The sequence below is a fragment of the Macrobrachium nipponense genome, chromosome 14 (genome assembly GCF_015104395.2).
Source record: "Macrobrachium nipponense isolate FS-2020 chromosome 14, ASM1510439v2, whole genome shotgun sequence".
NCBI lineage: Eukaryota > Metazoa > Arthropoda > Malacostraca > Decapoda > Palaemonidae > Macrobrachium > Macrobrachium nipponense.
Window position 1 is genome coordinate 85,532,121 of NC_087207.1, and position 10,000 is coordinate 85,542,120.

Sequence of the window (10,000 nt, forward strand, 5' to 3'; positions counted from 1 at the left end):
GGTATATTTTGTCTGAGGCAAATAATGGAGAAATCGGGGAAAGACAAAGGGACCTACATATGGTATTCATTGACCTTGAAAAGGCTTATGACCGAGTCCCGAGACAAGAGGTATGGAGGGAGCCTGAGGGAGAAGATGGTGCCAGAGAAGTATGTGTGATTGATACAAGAGATGTACCGGAATGTATTTACCAGAGTGAGGAGCAGTGTTGGGGAGACAGAAGGTTTTGAGGTGAGATGTAGGATTACACCAGGGGTCGGCTCTGAGACCCATTTATCTTTAACATAGTGATGGATGTTATAGAGGAAGTAAGGGAGATAGTACCATGGAACATATTGTATGCGGATGATATTGTTCTGTGTGCAGAGAGCAGGGAAGATCTGGAAGTGAAATTGGAAAGATGGAGACAAGTACTGGAGGACAGAGGAATGAGAATAAGTAGATCCAAGACAGAATATATGTGTACCACCACTGAGGGGGATGATAGAGAAAGTATTCAGCTTGGTGGAGAGCAAATTAAGGAGAATTGATAAGTTTAAGTATTTAGGGATCTTTGTTAACACTGGAGGAAGTATGGAAGAAGAAGTAAAAACATCGGGTACAGGCAGGCTGGAACACTGGAGAGCGGCCTCAGGAGTTCTTTGTGACAAAGAGTGCCGCTTAGGTTAAAAGGAAAATTTCACAAGACGGTGGTAAGAACAGCAATGCTGTATGGTACGGAAACAGCAAGCATGAGAAAAGCAGAGCAGAAGAAGATGGATGTGGCAGAAATGAGAATGCTTAGGTGGATGTCTGGGGTAACAAGAGTGGATAGGATCAGAAATGACTACATAAGGGGTCAACTAAGGTGGTGGAAGTATCAAAGAAAGTGCAGGAGGGGAGGCTGAGATGGTATGGACACCTGTTGAGGAGAGATGAGGACCACGCTGGGAGACATACTATTGGGTGGAGGTGCAAGGAAGAAGAAAAAAAGAGGGAGACCAAGAAAGAGATGGAAGGACTGTGTGAGAGGGAGCTTAAATGAGAAGGGAATTGATGAGGCAGAAGCACAAGATAGAAATAGATGGAAACGGCTCATCCGAAACGGCGACCCCATATAAAAAATGGGAACAAGCTGGGAAGAAGAAGAAGAAGATATATATATATATTATATATATATATATATATATATATATATATATATATATATATATATAAATATATATATATATAATATATATTATATATATAACCAGATGATCTCAGTATCTTCAGCACAGGGAAGTTATTAGTCGACCCCATTCAGAAATACTCGATTCCAGGTCTTCCAGAAGTGCAGCAATCTCAAGCATTCCAATTACTTTACTTGCGAGACTGAAAAGCATAAAAACAGATTTTCGTTTCTCAATTATCCTCCGTCCAAGGGAAGGGGTTAGACCATCATCTTTCCAGAACCTTCTTCCCTCTCCAGTCTTCCAGGAGAGTTTCATCTCGAGCATTCCAATAACTTCACACAAGAGGGAATGGACGATCCAGACCCCATTTCACCCCTCGAGATTACGTTGATTGAACATCGCCCGAAATTCCGTGGGATTCCTCCGGCGATGCCGAAGTAACTCCCATCAAAATTCTAGTTGATTCTTTGTAAATTTCAAACTGATGTGAGACGGAAATTTTTTTTTACCACTTAATCATATTTATTATTATTATTATTATTATTATTATATTATTATTATTATTATTATTATTATTATTATGATTATTATTATTCAAAGAAAACTCATAATCACATGTCAATTAAGTACAAAGCAGAAAGCTTTCGATGACCTGCTTTACATTTTAAATAACAAGATCAAACAGACATATAATTGTGGATTTACTTTTCCATTATTATCATTATTATTATTCCCAAGATGAACCCTATGTAATACTTCTCCAGCTCTTTTGATGAATAAAAGTACACATCGCTCATTTGCCAGAATGGTGACACAGCTCAAAAATGATTTTTGAGTTATTGATGCTATCAGATATCCAATTCTTTGTTCCATATTGTAAAAAAAAAGTTTTATTCATATTTACAATACTAAACACTCAGTTAAAGAATCATCTTAATATCGATGGACAATGTATAGAGAGCTTTAAACTTAAAATTGCTTATTCTGAAAAATAGCAATTTTTGCGCTACGTCACTCTTCTAGCAAATAAGGGACGTATAAAACGAGGACCATTTCAGTACAAAAACTAAGACAATAAGGAAAAGAAAGTCGGTCAAACTTCAATGTGAATGTGACGTGAGCTGAAATAACGCCGCCATTTCCGATAACGACAGCCGTGAATAAAACGAAGAAGAATTACTCTGGAGAGAAGAGAGAGAGAGAGAGAGAGAGAGAGAGAGAGAGAGAGAGGTGGCGGTAGGATATCGCCTTTGGGGAAGATTAATTTTCTCTGGGTTAAGGATTTCAAGATTTAAGTAATCGGGACTGGTTGTAGTCATCGCAGCTCTGTATCATTATTATTATTATTATTATTATTATTATTATTATTATTACTATTCATTTTATTTTATTTTATTTTTTTGCTTTATCACAGTCCTCCAATTCGACTGGGTGGTATTTATAGTTTGGGGTTCCGGGTTGCATCCTGCCTCCTTAGGAGTCCATCACTTTTCTTACTATGTGCGCCGTTTCTAGGATCACACTCTTCTGCATGAGTCCTGGAGCTACTTCAGCCTCTAGTTTTTCTAGATTCCTTTTCAGGGATCTTGGGATCGTGCCTAGTGTTCCTATGATTATGGGTATTCAATTTCCACTGGCATATCCCATATCCTTCTTATTTCTATTTTTCAGTCTTGATACTTACCATTTTTCCCCCTTTCTTCTTTCTCTTCAACTCTGGTGTCCCTATGGTATTGCGACATCAATGAGTGATACTTTCTTCTTGATTTTCTCAATCACGTCAACGTCTGGTCTGTTTGCACGTATCACCCTATCTGTTCTGATACCATAGTCCCAGAGGATCTATGCCTGATCGTTTTCTATCACTCCTTCAGTTAGTGCTCGTACCACTTATTACTGCAAGGTAGCTGATGTTTCTTGCACAGGCTCCAGTGGAGGGCTTTTTACCACTGAATCATGCCTCTTTTTGTTTGTACTGGTTTCTGTGCAAGTGCCGGACATTCGCTTGCTATGTGGTTTATGGTTTCATTTTTCGTATTGCACTTCCTACATATGGGAGAGATGTTATTTCCATCTATCGTTCTTTGGATATATCTGGTTCTTAGGGCCTGATCTTGTGCCGCTGTTATCATTCCTTCAGTTTCCTTCTTGAGCTCTCCCCTCTGTAACCATTGCCATGTGTCATCGCTGGCCAGTTCTTTAGTCTGTCTCATCTATTTGTCCGTGGCATTGGTTTGTTGTGCCATTCCTCTGTTCTGTTTGTCAATCTCGCCTGTCTCTGTATATTTCTGGGTCTTCGTCTACTTTTATCAGTCCTTGTTCCCATGCACTCTGAGTCACTCGTCTTCACTGGTTTTCAGATATTGCCCCAGTGCTCTGTTCTCGATAATTATTATTATTTATTATTATTATTATTATTATTATTTATGAAGCCTATTCTATGGAACAAGCTCACAGGGCGCAGTCCTCTATGCTTAGTAGTCTTCTCCCTCCTCCTTTCGTGTTATGTATGTCTGTCCGTATTTGCTCTTGGGTGTATGTGCTTTGTGTATTGTCATATCTTTCCTAGTTTTCTGGTCTATGTTGCGGAGTTCTGCCTTCGTCCATTCCACTATTCCTGCGCTGTATCTGATACTGGCACTGCCCATGTGTTTATGGCTTTTATCATATTTCCGGCATTGAGTTTTGACTTGAGTATCGCCTTGAGTCTCTGCATATAGTCTTTCCTGATCGTGTCCTTCATCTCTTGGTGCTTTATATCCCCTCCTTCAATTATTCCCAGGTATTTGTATCCCGTCTCATCTATGTTTGATGTTGCTCCCATCTGGTAGCTTTATCCCTTCAGTCCTTGTTACTTTGCCCTTTTGTATGTTGACTAAGGCGCATTTTTTCTACTCCAAACTCCATCCTGATGTCCCCAGATACAATCCTTACAGTCTGGATTAGGGTATCTATTTCCTTGATGCTCTTACCATACAGCTTGATGTTGTCCCATGAACATCAGATGGTTAATTCTGTTGCCTCTTTTTCTTGAGTTGGTACCCAGCATCCATCTTCTGCAGTACTTTTGTCATGGGAATCATGGCTACTACGAAGAGTAGTGGGGACAGTGAGTCGCCCTGGAAGATCCCTCTCCTGATATTAACCTCTGCTAGTCTTATTCCAGAGCTTGTAAGTATTGTATTTCCAGTTGCGCATTGTATTTTTTTAGGAAGCTGATGGTGTTTTCATCTGCCCATATATCAGGCATTCTATTAGCCATGTGTGTGGTATCAGGTCGAAGGCTTTCTTATAGTCTATCCATGCCATGCTTAGGTTGGTTTTCCTTCTCTTACTGTTCTTCATTACCATTTTGTCTATCAGGAGCTGGTATAGCCTTTCTCTGATGATACCTGTTTGTAACTTCTACATTATTGGTAGGCAGGTGATAGGCCTGTAGTTACTGGCTATATTTCCCTTACTCTTGTCTTTCTGGACTAAGGATGTTCTTCCTGTGGTCATCCATTTGGGCGCATGGTGATTTGTGATACAATGCTGGAGTTTTTCTGCTATTCTTGGGTGTAGGGCCTTGAAGTTTTTGAGCCAGTATCCATGGACTTCATCGGGACCTGGGGCTTTCCAGTTTGGCATTTTCTTTAGTTGGTGTCTGACTGTGTCTGTCATGATGTCAGTGAATCTTTGTTTTATTCTCCCTGTTTCTTCGGCCTTGACTTCCTGGAGCCATGTTGCATGTTTGTTGTGTGATACCGGATTGCTCCATATGTTTTCCCAGAGTCTCTTACTTGGTTCGGCTTCAGGAATTTCTGGGTGGTTGTCTTCCCCTCTTAGTTGGCTGTATAGTCTTTTTCTGGTTGGTTCTGAATAGTTTGTTCTGTTGGTATCCCTTATTCCTGTTCATGTATTGTTGGATCTTATGTGCTTTGGCCTTAAGCCTCTGTTTTACATCCTCTATTGTGTTGTTTAGTCCCCTCTCTTGTACTTTGTATTTCTCGTTCAGTTCCTCCCTGGTTTTCTTGCTTCTTAGCCTTTTTTCTGCCATCTCTTTCAGTTTACTCAAGTCAGATCTCATCACCATGATTTGCTTTTCCAGGCGCCTTTTCCAAGGCGGTTGCTGTTTTGGTTTCTGTTGGGTTGGTTGTGCTGGTGGTGTTGGTGTTCGTGTCCCCATCAGTTCTGCTACTAATCTTGCTCCTGCATATGTCAAGTTATTTGTTTTTGTGATATTGGTGGTGTGTATTAGTCTCATTATTTTCATTGACCTCACTTGCTGCCTTAATTTCTTGGTGTTGTAGGCTTTCATGAAGGGGATCTTTGTTCTCTCTGTGTCTGGCTTCATCCACTGTCTGATCTTTTCTACCCATTCCGTCCTGTCTGTTACTTCGTCGGTGTTTCTTCGTATGTCGTTGTTTGATACCTCATCATCCCTGTCGTCTTCTGTGGCATCGTCTCTCAGTTCGTCTTTTTGTAATTCGTTGCCGTGCGTCATTTCCCTTTCGAGTTCCTCTCTTTCTGTTGGGGAGAGCCAGTTCTTTTCTTTATGGTCCTTACTTGGTCTGCCAGCCTCTGCTCTGTTTGGGGGGTGTTATTCTTCTCATTCCAGATGTTGACCAACCTTATTATTATTATTATTATTATTATTATTTGGGAAAAACTCCCTATCACGAGGGTATATTATAATGTTCTAAGAAGTCCAAAATAATAAAAAAAAATTAAAGATTTCGTGTATAATTTAAGAACACTTTATAAAGCTTTCGATCCCTTCCGTGGGTCATCTTCAGTCCAAATGATTGATTTAATCATTCATTTGGACTGAAGATGAACCCAGGGAAGGGATCGAAAGCTTTATAAAGTGTTCTCTAATCATACACGAACTCTCAAAACTTTTTTATTGTTATTGTGGACTCCTTAAAACATTATTATTATTATTATTTTATTATTATTATTATTATTATTATTATTATTATTATTATTATTATTATTATTATATTATTTTACATCGGCTGCACTTACTTATATAGTTTTCTTCTCCATCTTTCTAATAACTGAAAAGTAGAAAAAACTATATAAATTGAATGCAGCTGATGCAGCAATAACATTCAACACTGGTTTAAAACCTTATTATTATTATTATTATTATTATTATTATTATTATTATTATTATTATTATTATTATTATTATTATTATTGCATCGGCTGCGTTTATTTATAAACAGTTTTCTCTATCTTTCTAATAACTAAAAAGATAGAGAAAACTCTATATAAATTGAATGCAGATGATGCAGTAGCAACATTGAACACAACATACTTAAAAGAGTGTTTACTAACCCTTATGTTATTATTGTTATTATTATTATTATTATTATTATTATTATTATTATTATTATTATTATTGAGTATAACTGTTCCTACGGCATTGAATTTTCACAGTCTATGTTTGTCTTCTCTTCAATATGTAGATGGTAAACCAGGTTTTCCAATATCAAAAGTAAAGCAACAAGGGTTACCCAACGCCAGAGGGGAATTGAAAATGGAACACGTGCTCATTCTACTGATGGATGAATAAGCAATGCATACATAAATACTAATAAGGTTCTTGCAATCTGACCACATAACAGAAGAGAGAAGCAGTTTAATTAATAAATCTTGTGTGGCGCAAAGAGAGAGAACTTTTGCCAAAAGATACCATCTCGGTGGGGTATGAGATTGAGTAACAATTAAAAACATAACATTCAGATAGTTAGATAAAATAGTCTTATGACAGACGTGATATCAAAACCAGAGTGGTGATGTGCATAAGAAGGTGGCAGTTGGCAAGAAATCTCTCTCTGAAAGAAATAGGAAGCAGAGCAAATAAGAAAGATATAAAAGGAAAAAATATGTGACGAAGTTAGCTTTCAGTCACTGCCATGCAGTGTCATGTCCTGTACCATTGCCAGACGCACGATGATAGCTACCTTTAATCTTGAATGAAATAAAGACTACTGAGGCTAGAGGGCTGCAATCTTGTGTTTGATGGTTGGAGGGTGTATGATCAGCATATCAATTTACAGCCCTCTAGCTCGGTAGTGATTAAGATATGAGGAAGGAGAGGGTATTTAAAAATGACAAATGTAATTTAACCTTCTCTATTTCCTTACATCGAAAGCATTTTCTGATTCTCTCTCTCTCTCCCTCTCTCTCTTTCCCTTTAAGTCTGAAAATGTGCACGAATGGCATCTCAAAGGATGTGACTTATGAAGCCTCGTTCTTCTTCCCTGAGACACAGAGGAGAAGCATAACGAGAGTAAACAGCCACATAAACGTCGTTTGTTCCTGAGAGGGTTTGGTGGCACAGGAAACTTCCTCAGTGGAGGCCATTTTAGTCTACTTTCCACATGACAAAGATCGTATGACAACAATACAAATAAGAAACACTTTGCTTTCTAAATCATACCTTGCATTATTAAAATGCTTTGAATATCCTCAACCCATTCCATATAAGTGAAAACAAGCGTCACCTTTACTGGTGTTAGTCTCATATCAACAGAAGCTAACTTCTTAAATAAGGTGCAAAGGGTTTCTTCAAGTTCAAAGGGATTTGCATTCTTATTCCGACTTCAAGGTGAGGCATCAGTCGCAAGGAACCACCCCAATATTGTTTTATTTGTTCTGTTCTCATTCTGGGGTGAGGCAGAAAAAAGAAAAGAAAAAAACCATATAAGTCAGGATTTTAATGCAAATGGACATGAATACCTTTACTGCAAACATTATGAAGTTAATGAAAGTAATCCAATATGCAGATCTTATCTCTCCTCCACCCTCCCTTTCTGTTTGTTAGTATGTCAGGCTGTAAGTCTGGCAGTCAGGCTGGCTGTCTGTCAGTCAGTCAGTCAGTCAGTCAGTCAGTCAGTCAGTCTGGCTGTCAGTATGTCTGTCACGCTGCCAGTCTAAATGTCAGGCTATCAGACTGTCTATCTGTCAGGCTGATAGTATGCCTGTCAGTCTGGCTGTCAGTCAGCATATCAGGTTGTCTGTCTGTCTGTTTGTCAGTTTGTCTGTCAGGCTGTCAGTCTAAATGTCAGGCTATCAGACTGTCTATCTGTCAGGCTGATAGTATGCCTGTCAGTCTGGCTGTCAGTCAGCATATCAAGTTGTCTGTCTATCTGTCTGTCTGTCTATGATTCTGTCTGTCAGGGTGGTGCAGTCCATCTGTCAGTCAGGACTGTTTATCTGGTCTGACTGTCACTCTGAAATGGAATCGCCACCACAGACTGATCAACGCCCTTGCCTCTCTCTAGTCCAGACGAATGCTCACACATTACCCGGGGACATTCCGACTCAGGAGGACCTCATGAAGTATTTGTTCAGGTGATAACTCGAGTATTTACTCGGCTTTGGAGGAGAATCTAGTCAAACACCAGAGTGAAGCCGGTCTATGAGTTTAATGGCCTTCGTCAGAAGACGAAGGATGTTATTATTATCACCACTGAAATGATTATTAGAAGTTGCTTATTTTTTTTTACTAAAAAGGTTTCACGATGCTCTAGTTACTTGTAATTCTTCAGTGTTTTAATGCATATCAGTATCACGATATTTTTATCCGGTTGTTTGATGATTGAATTAACTAGGGTATCATGATGACGACAGTTAGTTTTCAGAACTTTGCAAGGTCGATTATTATTATTATTATTATTATTATTATTATTATTATTATTATTATTATTATTATTATTATTATTATTATTATTAAAGTAGTCGATAAACCACCACTAACAAAAAGTAAAAAAAAAATGGAAAAAAATGGTAGTATGGTAAAGAGATGTCTTAAGAAGTGAAGCCCACATCAAAGTACCTTTTGAAAGAAGATCGACAAAGAAATATGCGAAAACGAAATCCTTCAGCAGAGACTGAAATGGAAAACTTTCTCTTTCTCTGGTCATTGATTAGAGAAAAATTACATTTTCCTCGTCTTATCTGTTCTAAAGCTAAGTATTCATCAAGGCGGGGGAAAATGTGTCCTCAGCTAGAAGTACTCCCTGCACCGTTTTTTTTTTCCTTTTGCGAGTTAAGCAAGCATTCAGAAAATCAGTTGCATTTAAAATGCACGATGTAATCTTTTATTGAAAACGTGAGGAAAATCATCTAATGAGAAAGAGCCATACTCATCTTACAAAAAAATAAATAAATAATAGAAAGAAATAAAAGAGAAAAAACTTCCTTTAAGAGTATCGCACCAATGGTTGCGTATACTAACAATTACCGAGAGGAAATACTTCTGTCCAGCAAGATGGTTGCATCCTGCCTTGTCTCATTTCCAGATTTCCAGGAGAGAGAGAGAGAGAGAGAGAGAGAGAGAGAGAGAGAGAGAGAGAAATTTCTAGGGACAGGTCAATTCCTTTCTACAATTTTAATTGGATTTTCCAGACATCTTCTTCAATAGTGCTGGTTAACAGTGTACACACACACACACACACACACACACACACACACACACACACACACATATATATATATATATATATATATATATATATATATATATATATATATATATATATATATATATATATATATATAAAATGATTTCTCTTTGATAATTAATTTAAAAGGACAAAAGGACAGTCATCTCTTGCCAGTGGCACAGTCGCATTCAGGCTAGACAGACCAACAGATCGCCGCAGAAACCTAAACTAGCAATGAAGAAATGCAGGAAAAATACGCCCCAAAGCTCATGGCACTTCCGAGAAGGTTCACAACCCTTCTTTCTTTCAAGAAGAGTTTCCATCGCCATCCCAGCCGAGAAGACGGGACAGTTTCGCGCATTTGCATTAAATGAATAACACACCTCGAATTTCCCAACCAGTGGA